We start from the raw sequence: 19,556 nt of genomic DNA, 5'->3' as shown, positions 1-19,556 counted from the left end.
TACTAGAACTAGATTACCTTATGATATTTTACTCTAATACAACATGCTAATAGTTCGCATTAGAATTAATTTAAACTAGGCTTAAATATACAAAAGGTGTCCAATCTATGCCTGTTTTTTCGGTTTAGTGCCTACCATTTTTTCATTCGAGTTTAATCCTAACGTTTTATTCCGTTACTCAAAATGGATCCAGTAGTGATGGGCCGTTAAGTTTGGTTGTTAACCCATTAAAAATGCTAGTTGACATATTTTTAAGGTAAAATATATAAAAAAATCCCCAAACTTTTAGGGTGTTGCATTTTGGTCACCCCGATAAACCCTCATTCTTCTTCTTCTTCTTCTTCTTCTTCTTCTTCTTCTTCTTCTTCTTCTTCTTCTTCTGCTGCTGCTGTCGTTTCCCAACAGTGGCATGCACCACCACCACCAAAATGTTCTCCACCATCCCCCGACCAAAACCCCTCTGGTTATTCACTATAAACCGCCATCGATCGTCGTGGGTGGCCCTTTGAAGCTCCGTCGAAAACCTAAAAACTCACCATTGATATTCTTCACGATTCCGACCACCGTAGGTCGAACAGACATCACCAATGTGACCGTCGTCCGCCCGCGACCGATACCTGACCACCCTCACACAGTGAATAGTCATCGTTTGCTGTGGAGAACTACTTAAAGCTTCGTCGAAAAACACTAAACCACCGCCACTATTTTCGTGATTTTCGCACCAATCCCAAGCTTCATTCGCCTCACCGCCACCGCCACCTGGTTCCCCGCTTTCTTCCAACCAAAATCCAGCTACTATCATTCCCTCCGTCTGCCGCCAGGGTAAGTTCCGACTACTTTATATTTAATTTTCAGAGTGGCCAAAATGTAACGCCCTAAAAGTTTATGGATTATTTATATATTTTACCCCAAAAAATGTTAGCTGTCATTTTTAATGGGTAACGATCAAACTTAATGGCCCATCACGACTGGACCTATTTTGAGTAATGAAATGAAACGTTAGACACCAAACTAGAATAAAAAAAGTTAGGCACTAAACTGGAAAAACGGACATCGATTAGGCACCTTTTGTATATTTAAGCCTTTAAACTACTAGGTAAGCCTATATAATCGTACAACTCACACCCCCTCAAGTTGGGGAGTAAATGTTGAAAAGACCCAGCTTGGAGACGATCTCATCAAAGGTAGTTTTGGGAAGCGCCTTGGTGAGGATATTTGCCCATTGGTTTTTGATAGGAACATAGTTGAGTTATACCAGTCCACCATTCACCTTTTTTGAGAAGAAATGTCTATCGATCTCCACATCCTTCGTTCGATCATGATGAACTGGATTCTTCACAATGCTTATTGTTGATTTACTGTCACTTTGAAGTTTAAAACACTTATTTTAACATAAAACTAATTTAGCCAACAGTCTTTGTAGCCAAATTCCCTCACAAATGTCGTGTGCCATTGCTCTATACTATGCTTATACACTACTTTGAGATACCACATCTTGCTTTTTTACTTCTCCAAGTGACGAGATTTTTGAAAAAAAAACGAACAATAACTGGTTGTAGATCTTCAATTAGTTAATTCTCCTAGCTAGCTTGAATTAGATTAGATTCTCCATGTTCTATCTTTACTCTTCCTAAAAAACAATCCATGTCTCGGTGTCATTTTCAAGTATCTCAGAATTTGGTTCACGGCCTCCAAATGTTCTTCTCTTGTATCGTTCATGTACTAACTCACAATACTGGCAGAAAAGGCTATATCAAGTTTGGTAAGAGATAAACATATGAGTTTACCTACTAGCCTTTAGTGTTGTTCTTTATTTATTGGGCTTCCCAATTCTTCTCTTCTTAACTTAAGATTAGCTTCCAAAGGAGTTTTGGTTGGATTGCACCCCTTCATTCATGTCTTTGATAGTAGATCTAGAGTGTACTTCCTTTGATTGATCATTATCCCTTCTTTCGACCTTGCAACCTCCATGCCTAAGAAATATAAAAAAATTTCTCAAGTCTTTCATCTCAAATTCCCTTGTCAGTAGCTTCTTCAATCTTTCTATCTCCACAGAGTCATCACTAGTCATGATGATATCATTTACATAGACTATCAAAATAGCCTTATTCTTGTTTGAAGTTGTTTTGACGAACAAGGTATGATCTGACTGACTTTGCTTGTATATGTACTGAATAATTACTTTCATGAATCTTTCAAAACATGCTTCTGGAGATTGTTTAAGTCCATTTAAAGAGTTTAGTAGTCGGCATACTTTTCCTATACCACTCTTCACTCCTGGTGGGATTCGCATATACACTTCCTACTTTAAGTTGTCATTTAAAAAGACATTCTTAATGTCTAATTGATGAAGCCCCAAGTCCTCATTGATTGTCAATGATAGTAGCACCCTTACAATGTTTAATTTTTCCACAAGAGCAATATTTCTTGATAATCAACTCCCTGGGACTGAGTAAAAGCTTTCGCCACTAGTCTTGCCTTGTATCGCTTAATATTGCCATATACGTTGTATTTCACCGTAAATACCCATTTACAACTAACGAGATTCTTTTCTTTCGGGAGATCAACTATGACCTATTTGTTGTTGTTTATGAGTGCGATTAGTTCTTCCTCTTTAGCCTTTTTCCACTTAGGGTCTTTCAATGCTTCTTTCATCCTATCTAGAATGATAATGTTATCTACGTTGGCTGTAAAATTCTTTAAACAAGGCATTAGTTTTTTGTATCCAATAAATCTATTAATCAGATGATTTATGCATCTCCTAATTCCCCTCTTTGAGCAATAAAAAAATTATTGTTATCAATCAAGGCATTTAATTCATTAGAGGGACTCGAATTACCTTCTTTATCTCCCGAGGGATTCGAGCTTTGTTTAGGTTTATGGCAGTGTTCATGTTGTGTGGGAGACTTGGGTTGAGGTTCAGAAGTAGGCTCAGGCATTGGTTTTTTTCTTCTCTTGTAAAAAAGCAATTTGGTATTTTTAGTTTGAGGCGAAGTACGCTGGTTTGGTACTGTTGGTCGATCTAGGTGGGATTGACTCGGTAAATTTTCTGGTTCTAGAGGGTTCGGTGATCCTGGCTGGTTCGACAATGTTGTTTGGTCAAAGGATGGTTGGTGGTGGCATGGCTGGTTGGTCCAAATGTGGCTGGTTTAATGTTGGTTGGTTCACATAAGATGGCTGAAGCAACTAAAATTCACTATACGAATCCCCTAAATTATAATTTTTTAGGGGAAAAAGTTTTCTCAAAGAAGGTGACATCCATTGTAATAAAATATTTCTTAGTTCGAGGACAATAGCATCGAAAAACCTTTTGAGTGGAAGAGTAACCAAGAAACACACTAAAAATACTCGATGATCTAACTTTTATCGAGAAGGAACATTGTTATGTACAAAGATAGTACAACCAAAGACTCAAAGTGGTAAAGAGGAAGCCATAGGTTTAAAATAGGGAAAATATTGAAGGAATACCTCTCGTTGACACTGAAAGCTTAAGGGTTTGCTGGGTAATCAATTAATCAAGTATGTGGAAGTTAAAAGAGCACACCCGAAAAAAAGAGGAACTTTCGTAGAGAACAAAAGACGCCGAGTGACCTGAATAAGATGCTTGTTTTTCACTCAGCTACCCTATTTTGTTAAGAAGAGTTAACACACGAGATTATATGAAGGATCCTTTTTTCCTGAAAGAAAGAACCCAAAATTTTGGTAAAGTACTCACTCCCTTTGTCAGAATGAAATGTTTTTTATAGAATTCTGAAATTGATTTTCAACCATCTTATGGAACCGTTGAAAGATATCACTAGCCTCAAACTTAGTTTTCATGCAATATGTCCAAGTAGTTCGAGTGTGATGTTGATGAAAGAGATAAACAATCGGAATCCATTTAAAGTTTCTGCTCGAGATTGTCCCCAAACGTCATTGTAAATCATTGCAAATGGTTTGGATGTTTTGTATGGCGAAGGTGGATAAATATTTTTTTGTTTGTTTTGCAAGAGGACAAATATCACAAGAAAATGTTTTTGGACTTTTATTGATAAATCAATAAACATGTTGATGAACTTAACGGAGTAATTGTTGACTATAATTTTTTGTATTGTTATATAAATATTAAAAGGAATGAGTCACATATTATTATTTCCTTCCAAGTTTTTGTTTATTATTATGCTCTTTCAAACTCACAACATGTGGCTTTAGAGCTTACACTTCATTAAAAGACCAAACTGTGCACAATTTTTTGTTATGTCTTCTAGCATCTTTGAAGTTGGTGCTCCTCCTTTGTTTGATGGACAAAATTATCAGTTGTGGGTTGTCAAAATGAAAACATATATTATAAGTTCAGACCTTTGGGATGTGTTTGAGGTAGAAATGATCCTCCACCATTATGAAACAATCCCACAATGGCACGAATGAATCATCATGCAGAAGAGTGTGTCAAGAAATTTAAAGTCTTGTCTATTATACATGTTGCAGTCAGTGAAACAATATTCACTCGTATAATAGCATGTGAAACGAGCAAAAAGATTTGGGAAAACTAAGGGGTGAGTTTTAAGGGAGTAAGAAGACAAAGCAAATGCAAGTTCTAAATCTAAGAAGAGAATATGATATACTTAGAATGAAATAATCGTAGTCTGTTAAAGAGTATGCAAACTGACTTATGAAGATAGTGAACATATTAGATTGTTTGGTGAAGATCTCCCGGAGAAGAGGGTTGTTGAGAAGGTGTTGGTTGGCTTGTCAGAAAAGTTTGAATATAAAATTTCTTCCTTAGAATATTCAAAGGATATATCTCAACTATCCATAATTGAATTAGTTAGCTATGGAGCAAAGAAAAGCTTTGATTAAAGAACGGAGGATGCTTTTCTGACAAAACAAAGCGAGAAAAGTATCTTTTGGAGGAAAAAAGTCATAAGAAAGAAAAGACAATGAGAAGGGCAACTAAAGAAATAAGAACAAGGATAGAAAAAGCAAACAAGAAAGGCTATTCAAATAAATATTATTTGTTTAAGCTTGGTGTTCAATGTAGATCACGTAAAAAGTTTGGACATGTAGAAAATTATGCAAGGTCAAAATTAAGTACCAACCACAACAAGTGCAAGTCGCTGAAAACCTCAAATTGGAGAAGAAAATTACATTCATGACACTTCAACATGAAGTATGTTGTGTTACAATAAATAAACTAGAAGCTTGTAATTGATAGTGGATGTACTCATCACATGACTCCTTATGTAAACTTATTTAAAGTGCTCAAAAGAAGTTACAAATCAAGGGTGAAGATAGAGGATGGTAGCTTTGTTGAGGTAAATGAGATGCAATTGTTAAGGCTTCTTCAAGTACAAAACTTATTTTAGATTTTTTTTTCTGTGCTTGAAATTAGTCAAAGTTTTCTTAATGTTAATCAGTTGCTTGAGAAAAATTATAGCTTGAATTTTTATGATAGATTTTGTGATGTGTTTGACAAAAATGGTGCGAAAATCTTAATTACTGAGATGATTAAGAAAAGTTTCCTAATAAGATGGAAGTAAACTGAAGTGCAAGCTTTCACTTTTAATCAATCACGTTTATGGCATAGGAGGTTGGATCACTTCATTTATTCATCTTTAGAATATATGTTCAACAAAGCTTTAGTAAAGGATATGCATGTTGTGTCAAAAACGGAAGCAAGCTAAGCTTTCACTTAATGTAAATAAAGCTTACTGAGCTTCATAAAAGCTTCAGCTTGTACACACTCATTTGTGTGGTCCGATGTGTGCATATGGGAGCAAGTATTTTTTTAATATCCATTGATGATTATATCGGATGGTGATGGTTTTCTTAAAACAAAAAATTTGGAGTGTTCTTCACTAAAGGGAACAACTATATCATCAAGTCTGTAGCACTTGATATTGCCATAGCAAGTTCGTAACACAAGTTACTAGATGTTGTCCCAAACTGCTCCTTTGGCTATGGTAGGACTTTAAAGGGTCATTTGCTTCTATTAACACTTGATATTGCATTACATTTTTCTATTTAAAACCAAATACAACCATATACAAACACATAATCCGCGAAAAAATAATTGCATTTCATTCATTCCAACTTGTATGGATAAATTAGAATACCTACCTATGCACTGTAAGACTCCCGAACACTATATAAAATGATTTGCAGCCAGATTTCCGTACAATTGCATTGAACCAATTGGCATATCAAGTTCAGAAATCAATCAATGCCCAAGGTTGAATAGGGTTCAAACCATCCCTGCCAACCACAAATATTTCAATGTAAATAATATGAAACACAGATTAATCCAGATTAGAATAACTTGAATAGAGTTTAGAGCATAATAAAGAAACAACAAATATCAAATTTTGTTCCATGAAAGTAGAATAACAAAATTAATTCATGTACAGATTCCTAGTAAGTTAGAAAATTTGGTTCATGTTATTAGAGAGATTATACTAAAAGGTGCTACTTACAGAGCAGTCATCATGAACACGCCATATGGTCTCTCTGAGAAGGTTTGCCACAGAGAGAACTGTCAACTGAGGAAAATAGTTCTGCTCTGACACTGGGATGGTGTTTGTTATGATTACTTCTTGGAAAAGACCACTTGACAACCTATCTATTGCAGGAGGACTGAAACCAGGCAAATGAATCAACACGGTTATGAATGTTTACTAATATGATAGGATATAACAATTTTCCCTTTGCATTTTTGTCATAGAACACACAAACAAAAAAGGTTAGATACACAAAACTAAACCGTCGTTACCTAAATAGCATTTCAAACATAATTCATTAATAAATCCCAAACTTTAACAGTTTTGGGATGAACAAGCCTTCTAAAGCTTCTCCAAGAGTATTAACAAATTCAAACTTTTATGAGATGTCCAAATTGTGAAACTGCTTAAATATTGTATATAAGGAAGCAACTTCTGCTAACGATATTTTTTTTTTTGATAAGAATTGAAGGCCTCATTAAAAACCTCCTTCTTAATTAATGGATCTTGAAGAAAGCTCCTTAATCATTGGAAGAAGGAAAAAAGCGCCTTAAAATTTCATTCAACAACTTCAATACATAAGATACATCCAGGACAACACCCCTATGTAAAACATACAACCATACAACGCCCTAAAACAACCAAAAACAGCAACACTAACTTAGCCTAAACCTAGAAAGCTAGGTCCCCGCAACTGAAGGTGCGTCCTGATTACCAAACTAGCGAAAAAATTACAAAAGAAGAGCCTATACAACCCGAAGTAAACACAGAAAACAGTACATCAAAAAAACCTTCAACACTCAACCAATCCCCTGCTTAGCTAGCCTGTCAGCCTCCAAGTTACAGCTCCTATGAATCCAATTTAGAACACAGCCTTTATCAAAAATTGTAGTTCCAATTTCCTCCACCAGATCACTGAAAAAGATAGGGACAGTTTGCAATTTTAGAACCAATCCACTGTAATTTTGCAATCACTCTCTATAATTAGTCTTCCCTTTTTGGCCCAATCAGACGAATAGAAGAAATCAATTCCTTCTTTAATAGCTTTCATTTCTGCCAAAATAGGAAGACCAGGCCCTACTGCAGTAGAGAAAAGGGCTAAGGAGTAGCTTTTAGAATCTCTCAAAATACCTCCAATTCCGCCTTGTAACCCATCCCCACAAACAACCCCATCCACATTCAGTTTAAACACATCCGAAGGAGTCCAGCCAATAGCCTTCTTTGGAGTAGAAGAAAGATGAAATTTATCAGCCCTCAAAGGATCCTCTATTAGTAGGTCAGTCTGAATCTGAACAGTAAGATGTTTAGCTAAAAATCATTTTACCAACCTGAATCTAATAATAAAATACAGACCCAATCTATCAACTTTCCCGTTTTCAAACACAACCAGATTTCTTGCCTTCCAAATTGACCAGAAAACAACAGCCGGGATAAACCTCCAAATATTAGAATTCTACCTAAGGTCCGACCAAGAACAAAGAAGGGACAAAGGATCTTGAGGCAGAACAGAAGAGATTTCCCATAACCTTAGAAAATTGATCCACATTTCCCTAGCAACATAACACCATAGGAACAGGTGTTCTATGGTTTCTTCATGGGAATGACATAAAGGGCAAAACACATCCGCCATGGGAATCCCTCTGTTTTTTAGTTCCACTCTCACTGCTAATTTGCGATGACAAATCTGCCACAAAAAAGTTTGGACTTTAGGAGGGGCCAAACCAGCCCAAACCCACTTATTCCAATCAAAACTCCCTTCAAGACTACCATATAGGGTCAATATGCAAGACTTGACTGAGAACAAGCCATCCCCCTTTCTCGACCAGCCCAGAAAATCATCCACAGAACTAGAAAGCTTAAAATTGTCAATCAACGTCATTAAATCAATCCACTGGTCTAATTCCCAATCACAAAGGTTTCTTCTTAGTTGAATATTCCATACCCAAACATTATTTACAAACTCACCAAACTCAGATACTTTCCCCCATTTATTAGTCGACAAAGCAAAAATTCTGGGGAATTGATTTTTTAAAGACAAATTAGTAACCCAAACATCAGTCCAGAAAGCTATTGACCTACCGTTTCCCACATGTAGCTTTGAATTAACTCTCAAACATTCTCCAATCTTATCATTTTTCGCATAGCTATTCAAGATACCTCTCCATACCCAAGAATCTAAAGGTGAAGCAGCCCTTGAAATAGAAAGAGACAGGCTACTAACGTTGTTTTTGCAGCAAATCAACTTTTTCCATTGGCTATTCTTTTCATTAGCAAATTTCCACACCCATTTACCAAGTAGGACTCTATTTATCAAACTTAGATCAAAGATTCCCAAACCTCCCTCTTCAGAAGGTTGACAAATCGATTTCCAGTTCACCCAGTGAATTCGTTTCCTAGCATGATCATCTCCCAAAAGGAAGTTAGCCATCAAAGAGTTCAACTTCTGAGTCACTTTGAGTGATATTTTGAAAATAGAAAGGTAAAAAATCAGCAAGGAGGACAACACTGATTTAACCAATACAAGTCTTCCCGCCAGCGACAATGAATTAGCTTTCCAACCTGCAAGTCTCTTGTTAAAATTCTGGATTACTGGATCCCACATACCCTCAGAATTCTTCCTTGTACCAATCAGCAAACCCAGATAAGTCATGGGAAAAGACCCCACTCCACAGCCCGCTTTCTCAGCCCACTCATTGATCGTGACAACATCCATATTAACACCAAACAAAGTGCTCTTAGACAAGTTTAAATGCAACCCTGACATTACACCGAACACCCTCAAAACTCTCCTAATATTTAAAATCTGCATTGGAGAATCTCTTCAGAAAAGAATTAAATCATCAGCAAACTGCAAATGTGTCAAATGGAAGGAATTTTCAACCCTACCAATACTAAACCCTTGAAAAAGACCTAGATCAGCAGCCTTGATCAGCATTAAGTTTAAGAGTTCCCCAACTAAATTGAAAAGGAGGGGACAAACTGCAACCTGGTCTCAATCCTTTACTAATAAGGAATTCCTCAGTAGGAGATCCATTCACTAACACCGAAATTGATGTACTACACGCATATACCTAAAAACACTGATAAAACAGCATGTGTACTGATAAAGAACCAGGCACCATATACCTAAAAACACCATGTGTACTACACGCATAAACTTCCTGGGCACCCTCTTGATGTAAAAGAGCTGCACCTATGATGGTTGTCCCTGTTAAAACCCACAATTAGATACTTAACATCTGATGAAGACTCAGTAAGCAGCATTCTCATGTTAACAACTTAACGCTGATAAAGACAAAATAATATATTGCAAGGCTAATATATTCTGATTTTTGGGATATAGTCGCACAAAGAAATATCATCGGAAATCACATTTTTCCCAAGAGATAAAGAGAAGAATACCAGCAGTGTCAATCATGTCATCCACCATCACTGCAACCTTTCCCTTCACATCGCCTATCAAATTCATTACCTATAAGATCATATTTGCTTGTTAATCTCAAGTTCAATTTTAGAATAGCACCATATTACTTTTACAGCACAAAAGTTTAAACGAGAAAGAGAAGCTTGAAATTAGAAGCAAATAATGGGCTAAAGATAGTTATTGTAATAACATCCAAAAATTTTCCATGTACATACAAGTGCACAGCCACTACATTACAATATTTAAAACGTTATTCTATTGAGATTATGCATTAAACAACTTTGACAACTTAGATCTTACCTCTGCAACATTATGCCTATGACGCCTTTTATCAACAATAGCAAGAGGTGCATCCGATAATTTTTTGGCAAAATCACGTTCTCTAACAACACACCACCAACATCAGGTGAGACTACCACCAAATCATCAGACGAATTGTCTTGCTAGCAAGATAATCAAGAATCACAGACTGGAATTGCAGAAAGAAATATTTGCAGTGAGCAAAAACTTCATAAATATCATGTTGCTGACATAGATGATAGAACAGGCCAGTGTCAAGAACTGATACAGGAGGAGATAAAGCTTTTGCAATAAAAATTCATAATTACTAAAAGCAACTCTAAACATAGAATACCAAAGCCATATAGATAGCATTATTTGCTTCTAAAAGCAACTCCTCATAGAAGGATTGAATTTAAGCTTTTCATAATTACTAAAGTTCAGATTCTTGATTCGTACAGTGATTTTGCTAATTACTTAAGTCTAGTATTGATTTGTACCTCTAAACATAGAATACCAAAGCCATATAGATAGCATGCGAAAAAATTACCTCCCCATACATGATCTACTGGGATATCAAAGTAACCCATGGATTGCCCCGAATGAAGATCACAAGCAAGAACACGATTTGCACCTGCTTCAGTAATCAAGTTTGCTACAAGTTTGGCAGCAATAGATTCACGCCTCTGGTTCTGGAAGAACAGTGGATAAAAATAACCAATCAAGCAGTACTACGCGTCCAGTGAAGAATGCATATGCAGTTATCATCTCAACATGTGCCTCTTCATTTAAAGGATATTTGAAGTTTCAGGATTGGAAATGGAATTCTCTCTTACTTTCTTTTAGATCCAAGGAAATGGTTGAATGGGATATTTTGAAATTCCAAAAAATAAAAAGCCAATATGTTGTACTTGAAGAACCAAAACCAAGGAAAATAAATCAACCAAAGTGATGATGTACTTACTTTAATACAAAATTAGCTTCTTTGAAATTAATATGAATCAAACAGCAGTTACTTTCTATCATTTAGAACGATAAGAAATGATATAAAATTTTACAATTTAAAACCAAAATGGAGAGAATCCTAAAATAATAATTCAAATAGAAATCTGGAATTGAATTCCATTTGATCAAGCAATCCATAGTATAGCCGAGTTTGAACTGAAGGTAACACAATCTAGCAAAATCTATTAGTCGGGTGTAGTGAGTTACCTTTCTGTCAGCCCTTGCATATCCAAAGTAGGGAATGACAGCAGTAATGTTCTTGGCAGAAGCCCTACGACAAGTATCAATCATAACGAGAAGCTCCATAAGATTCTCATTGGCAGGGGGACAAGTGGGTTGCACCAGGTACACGTCACACCCTCTCACACTCTCTTGCAACTGAACATAAATCTCACCGTCGGCAAATCACTTTATCTTGATTTTCCCAAGCTCCAGACCCATATAGCATGCTATTTCCTATCCAATGCAGAAACATCAATTACACAACTCATATTATTATATATCTAGATAATTATCAGATAGATAATCCAAACAATCCAAAAGAAGGAAAGGGTTTGAGTTGAATATAAAACCTGAGCAAGAGCAGGGTTAGCAGTGCCAGAAAAAAATACGGAGCCTCGTATCGTTTTGAAAATGGGAGTCGGGGGACAAAAAGGTTGGCAACGCAGGGTCAGTGGTGAGGAGAGGAAAGTACGGCTTTCCATTGACGAACTTCATCGGCTCCACCACATTACATCGCTAGAATAAAGGAAAACTTCGATTTTAGCTCCGAAGATTTTTATTAGAAAATCAAGGGGAAAATATTAGAAACTCTAAATTGAGAGAAAAGGGATCTCACGAAGCGGTGCCGGAGAGGGAAGCGAGGGTGGGTGTTAAGGGGAGTAGCGGAAGAGAGTAGTGACGTGGAAGAAGAGAGGCCGAGCAGAGATGACGCCATTCATTCACCCCCAATTTTTATCAAATCTGTTTATTGTATGGTTTCAATTTGAAACGCTCATCATCATCTTCTTCTTATACTAAATGATATATAAATATGTTGTTTTTCAATTACTGTTTATCTTTCCTTTCAGTGTTAACGGTGTGGTTTTGCTGTCTATTTTACCAACAATTTAGAAACGAATTCAAATATACTGCAATCATGTCAACACCTTTGAACAAATTGATACTCGATCTTTCCAAGCTCGATGCACTTGACGGAAAGAATTATAGAAGGTGGTCCAAAGAATCCGGATATTCTTCGAGCAACTTGATCTTGACTACGTGTTGCTCAAGCCACCACCTACCATGCCGCCAACCCCAGCTACCGATAATGATGTTGATGCGGTCCTCAATGATGCTGCCCTAGCAACTGTCGCTGCTGCACTCGCTACCTACGAGAAATACGAGAAAGACAACAAAACGGTGCGAGGACATCTGCTCAGTCACATGTCAAATAAATTATTTGATATGTTCCTTAGAGAAAGGAGTGCCAAGGCAATATGGGATACTCTCGATAAAAAGTATGGTGCAGACGATGCTGGCATCAAGAAGTACATTGTCGGCGAATGGCTCAAATTCCAGATGACTGATGACAAGTCGATAATGGATCAAGTCTATGACTATAAGAACCTAGTCGCTGACATCATCGTCGAAGGGATGCAAATGTGCGAGGTGCTGCAAGCCAATGTTCTCATTGAGAAGCTGCCCAAGTCTTGGTCTGACTACCGCAACTCTCTTAAGCATAAGAAGAGAGAAATTTTGCTTGAAGAGCTCGTGGGCCATATGAAGATTGAAGAAGCTAACCGTTTAAAAGATAAGCTTACTAATTCTATGAGTAATTTATCTTTTAGAGCTAACTTGGTTGAGTCTAAATTTAAGAAGATCATGAAACGTTGGAATCAAGACAAGAAGACGAAACCTCAGAAGGCTACCAACTTCAAGAAGTCAGGAAAGGTCAAACCTTAAGGAAAGACGCTCAAGTGTTATGTTTGTGGTTTACCCGACCACAAAGCTTACCAATGCCAACACCGCTCAGACCGCCAGAATGAAAACAAGCCACAGATGCACGTTGTAGAAGAAGATGATGAGATCATTGCTGCGGTGGTCTCAGAAGTCAATCTGGTGGAAAACAGTTCGGAATGGGTTGTTGACACTGGCGCTTCAAAGCATTTCTACGCAAGGAAAGAGATTTTCACCGAATTCGAGGATGGGAACGTAGGTGAATGTATGTATATGGGGAACTCTAGCAGCTCTGAAGTGCTAGGCAAAGGCAAGGTTTTACTCAAGCTGACCTCTGGTAAAACTCTGGCTTTAAATAATGTTCTGTATGTACCTGCCTTACGTAGAAATTTGATAAGTGGTGGGCTTCTGAATAAGGCAGGCATTAAGTTAGTTTTTAAGGCAAATAAACTTGTACTTTCCCGAAATGGTGATTATGTTGGGAAAGGGTTTTTAAGCAATGATTTATTTGTCATAGAAACTCAATTTAATGAAAATAAAGCTACCACTTCTGCTTATATTGTTGAATCCATTGATATGTGGCATGCTAGATTAGGACACGTGAATATTCATTCTTTAAAGAAATTAATAAATATGAATGTTCTGCCTAAACTAGACACAACTAGCTTTAACAAATGTAAGATTTGTGTAGAAGCTAAGCATACTAGACCTCACTTTAAGACTGGTTCTAATAGAAAGACTGAGTTGTTAGAACTTATTCATACTGATCTAGCTGATTTTAGAAACACTAAAAGTAAAGGAGGAAAACACTACTACATAACTTTTGTAGATTATTATTCAAGATATACAAAAGTTTATCTCCTAAGGACTAAAGATGAAGCTGAAAACTTCTTTCTTATTTATAAGGCAGAAGTTGAAAATCAGTTAGATAGGAGAATCAAACGGGTTAGATCTGATAGAGGTGGTGAATTTGGATCTAATTTCTTAAAAGATATTTGTGAAAAGAATGACATAATTCATGAAACTTCATCCCCCTATTTTCCTCAACAGAATGATATAGCCAAAAGGAAAAATAGAACTTTAAAAGAGATGATGAATTCTTTACTAATAAGTTCAGGGTTATCTGATAACATGTGGGGGGAAGCCATTATATCGTCAACTCATATCTTGAATCGAGTTCCTCATAAGAAATTAGATTCTACCCCATATGAATTATGGAAATGATACACTCCTAATTTACAATACCTGAAAGTGTGGGGGTGTCTGGCTAAAGTGGGTTTGCCAGACTTTAAGAAGTCCACCATCGGACCTAAAACCGTTGATGTAGTGTTTATAGGGTATGCTACGAATAGTGATGCATACAGATTCATGCTTTTACAAGATTATTCTATTTGTGAGTCAAGGGATGTTGTTTTCTTTGAAAATAAATTTCCTTTAAAGGAACCGAGAATAAATATTGAAACAAAAATATAATATATTCCATCAACTTCTTTTAGTAATCCTGCTAGGTCTTCTGAACAAATTGATTTTGAGCCTAGAAGAAGTAAAAGGCAAATAGTTGAAACCTCTTTTGGACCAGACTTTATTACTTCCTTTATTTATAAGATAAATGATTTAGACTCCATTTCAGATCCTATAGCTCAAATTTTTTTGTTAGATGATGATTCTAAAACTTTTGAAGAAGCTATAAGATCTATTGAGCTAGTTTTTGGAAAAGCGTTGTTAATGATGAACTAGAATCGATAATGTCTAATCATACTTGGGAATTAGTTGACTTGCCTAAGGGATTCAAACCAATCTCCAACAAATGGGTCTTCCGGAAGAAACTAAGGTCAGATGGTTCGATTCAGCGGTACAAGGCAAGGTTAGTCGTCAAAGGGTTCACTCAAAGGTTTGGTTTAGACTACTTTGATACATACTCTCCCATTACAAAAATCTCAACGATTCGTGCATTATTTGCACTAGCCTCTATTCATAAGTTACAGGTACATCAAATGGATGTTAAGACTGCTTTCTTGAATGAAGATCTAGATGAGGAGATTTACATGGAGCAACCACTAGGTTTTGAAGCACCTGGTATGGAAGGCAAAGTCTGTAGACTCAAAAAGTTACTCTATGGACTTAAGCAGGCTCCTAAACAGTGGTATGAGAAATTTCATAAAACTATTCTTAGTTTTGGTTTTGTTATGAATGGTTCGGATGCTTGTTTGTATTCGAAGATGTTTGACACTAAATGTGTTATCATAAGTCTTTATGTTGATGACATGTTGATTTTCAATTCTAACATTGAGTTCATTAACAAAGTTAAAAATTTCTTGTCCACTAAGTTTGAGATGACAGATTTGGGAGAAATAGATGTAATCTTAGGAGTCAAAGTTACCAAAACTGAGAAGGGATTTTCTTTATGTCAAGCACATTATATAGAGAAAGCGCTAAATAAATTTGACAGTTTTGATGTCGTCCCTGTTCGAACTCCTTATGACCCTAGCATACATCTAGTTAAGAATAAAGGAAGTAGCGTTTCCCAAATTGAATATGCTAAATTAATTGGGAGCTTAATGTTCTTAATGAACTATACTCAGCCTGATATTGCTTATGCTGTGAGTAGACTGAGTAGATATACTCATAATCCGAGTGGTGAGCACTGGATTGCTCTTAAACGCTTACTGAAGTATCTTAAGGGTACTTTGGATTGGAAACTTGAGTTTGTTGGCTTTCCTGTGGTACTAGAAGGATATTGTGATGCCAACTAGGTTTCTGATAATGATGAGGTAAGCTTTACGAGTGGGTATGTTTTTACTTTGGGTGGAGCATCAATCTCGTGGAAATCATCAAAACAGACTTTTATTGCTCGTTCTACCATGGAGTCAGAGTTTATAGATCTTGACCTAGCTGGGCAAGAAGCCGAGTGGCTCAGAAGCTTGTTAGCAGGTATTCCGTTGTGGGGAAGACCGACTCTTCCAGTTTCATTGTTGTGTGATTCACAAGCTGCGATATGTGTGGCTAAGAACCAAGCTTACAATGTTAAGAAAAGACACATTTGCATAACACATGAATCAGTTAGACACTTAATAAAGAATGGAGTGCTCTCTTTATAGTATGTGAAGTCGGAAAGGAACCTAGTAGATCCGCTTACCAAAGGGTTAAGTCAGAAGCTGGTCCTAGATTCGTCGAGGGGGATGGGTCTCAAGCCCATTGGTTGAGGAATTCATGGTGGATACCCAACTTAGTTATCTAAGTTCCATGTGGTCAAACGAAACCATGAAAAGATTCATAATGCACATTCCTACTTCCTATCCCTATGACGAATAATGTGCATGCCCAAGATGAGCTTAAGTGCTCTTAATAAATTCATAGCCCAGGCTTTGGGTGGTCTTAGTGAGAATGATGAATTTACCAATTTTGGCTGAATATCTATTCTTAATAAGTTAATAACCCAATTTGAGTGGGTATTCCTAAGTGAGAAGGAAATAATGAACTTACCAACAGAAAGGTTGAGTTTGTTAAACTCTTAATAAATTCAAATCTAAGTATTTGGATAGTTCTATTGAGAATGACTTATTGAATTTACCGATAGATGAGGTTGAATATTTATTCTTAATGACTTCTTAGCCCAGAGTTTGGGTGGTTCATTTATAATGAACTTGAAGAAAGTCACCATACCCTTTGTGAGGTTGAGCTTTTATAAAAGCTCTTAATTATTTCATATCCCTGTTAAGGGTGGTTTATATCGAGATAAACTTGATGAAATAACCTATGTAAGTGAGAAGGGTTAGCCACCTTCTATGAAAAATGTTGGGCCATTTTTCTAGCACACTTAGTATAATCCTGAGGTAAGATGGCCAAATATATACTTTTGTATATATATATCTTACACATCGAGGACTCAGGTGGATGAAGGGGTTAGTTGTGTGTTATGAGTTTACCCCCATCTTAGAAAGTTCCAGACTAGTTTCACTTATCTAAGAGAAGGATTGCTCATTATCACTATGTACTAGTTTCAGATACGTTCACTAGTGCTTAAGCAACTAATCTCGCTATTGCTCTTCTGGAAAGTTTGTTTTCGAGTTTCAGAAGAATTATTTCGCATTAGTGGGGGAATGTTGGTAATGCTCAATCCCACATAGTATTGGAAATAATATTGGTAATGGGTATTTATGGTTTGGATTTCCCACTTCCTTGTTGAGTGAAAGAGAACAAGGGGACTCTCGCGTACCGCCGCCGCCGCCGTCCGTCTCGGCTCGGCTTGGCTCGACTCGTGGTCATGGTCGTGGTCGTGTTCGTGGTAATACGTGTCTTCGACACGTCCGCGCAGATACTATTGTTTTAGAGAAAGTTCTTGAGGAATTTCTATTTGAAAGAAACAAATGGAAAAATGTGAAAGATTTCAACTGATATTTATAGGCTACTGAGGACTGTTTAAATTTAAATGATAATAGCTGGTTTATGAGAGTTATCAGAAATTAAACAGCTTTTCCTAAATTAAATAAAAAACTTTAAGATGTATCTGGACTGATTTCCAGCTTTGTACAAAGGGGACAAGCTGTTAATATCATGAGTTACAGGAGTTATTTGATTTAATTCCAGGGGTTACATGATATAATTTCGGGAGTTATAACAGCTGAATAATGATGCAATGAACCTAAACTGAACTATTTCTGAGTCAGGTTCATCTAGACATTTCAGCTATTACAAAGAAGAGATTTAATCCTGAAATTTTATGGACGATTTTAACACTATTTCTAGCCTATAAATAGAGAGCTATATTCAGCTTCTCAACTCACTCTCAACATTTAAGAATTCACTCTCCAAGTGTTTTCTAAAGTTCTCTCTATGTGCTTTCCAATCAGAAGTGCAATACCATCAGCAGTCCACTCTAGTTTCGGGTGTACGAAATTCGGAGCGACCGTGTTAACCTCGGGGGACGGTCCGCCTACTACAGCGATTACACACATCGGTCCAAATTCGTTTCTAAGGCAGTGGTTATACAACGACACGGTTTACCAATCTGTTCTTTTTCAATTACTGTTTATCTTTCCTGTCAGTTCTAACGGTGTGGTTTTGCAGTCTATTTTACCAACAATGTCTAGCGATAAAGCTATAAAAAATTGTTGTCCCTTGTTCCCATATGTAATGGGGTAGGGGGGGTAAGATAGTAGGCTGCCCCCAACACCAGGTTGAGAGCAACTTCCGTAGAAGACCTCTGAATTATGAAATGCCCTCCGTGGGACTCGATCCCACGACCTCAAGGTTAAAAACCTTGTTCTCTACCAACTGAGCTGGATAGTCATCTCATAAAATGTCATCTCCAATGGTAAAATGTCTTTCGTTCTTATATTTATCAACTTGTTATTTCATTCTGTTTTGATCCATTCTATTCTACAAAACTATGCACCATAAAATGATTAGGAATAAGTAAGGGTTGGAGAAGTTTCGGTTTAGCTACATGTTCAACTTTTGTTAATTGACAGGCCTCACAACTATAAGAACCAAATCTGATCTGAATTAAAAAAATGAAGGATTTGAATATTACAGAGAACCACCGAAGTGGTTAAACTTTTTAATTATTAATCGTACTCATGATAAACATCCATTAAATCCACAACTGAAAATGTAACATTCAAGTTTTACAAAATGAGGAGATCCCAATATAACATCTCAAAACATACGAGTTTAACAAAAAGAGTTACGACTTAATTATAAATAAGGTCTATGAAATACATGCCCTCTAAAATAATCGATACATACTCTGAAACTTGACTGAATCCAGAGTCCACAATAATAAGCTCCTCAAACTGGCACATATGAACCTACGAACGAAAACAATTCCTAATGTTTAGCTAGAAGCTCAATGCCACACAAATAACTTTACTATACTATGTGAATCCATCAAAAGAGTATGCTAGGAAGTATAGTAATGGAGCAACGAAATACATCAAGCATAGATCACAACAAAGCATTATGTGTAGTTTAGAGTTACGGAGTATAGTGACAATATCATCATATAACTAAAGTGCCTTAGAACTGGTAATAAAATGCCTCAACACTGATACAAAAGTGCATTAGCACTGATACTAATGTGTCTTAGCACTGGGGGATATATCTGGATATTTCACACACATATAGATTAGACGATCGTCATTCATTTAAGTAGCTCGGGCATCCTCAATGTTTTCCTGAATGTCAAACAAAGGTATACGTCTTATGGAATATTACCTCATAACGTACTTATCCTTATTACGTAGTGATTTAGAGTTTTCACTTACAAGCTTTTATTATTAGGGTTTCTGACCCTTAGATTCCTCACCCGACCTTCTAAGTGAAACAGACCTCTAGTCCTTCTTTATTCATGATGGTCAATCCTATAGTATTGATACTACTCTCTCATGATATCGATACTACCCCGAGTATCGGTACCCAAATCACATTCTGGA

General features: G+C 36.6%; 1 pseudogene; it reads right to left on the bottom strand.

Annotated features, from left to right (window-relative positions):
• Positions 1-5,969: 5,969 nt before the first annotated feature.
• LOC120175757 lies at positions 5,970-12,151 on the bottom strand (annotated as a pseudogene).
• Between the last annotated feature and the right edge of the window lie 7,405 nt (positions 12,152-19,556).

The sequence above is a fragment of the Hibiscus syriacus genome, unplaced genomic scaffold (assembly GCF_006381635.1).
Source record: "Hibiscus syriacus cultivar Baekdansim isolate YM2019G1 unplaced genomic scaffold, ASM638163v2 tig00112215_pilon, whole genome shotgun sequence".
NCBI classification, from domain to species: Eukaryota; Viridiplantae; Streptophyta; class Magnoliopsida; order Malvales; family Malvaceae; genus Hibiscus; species Hibiscus syriacus.
Note: the sequence above shows the minus strand (reverse complement) of the source record. Positions and strands in the feature narration are given on the sequence as shown.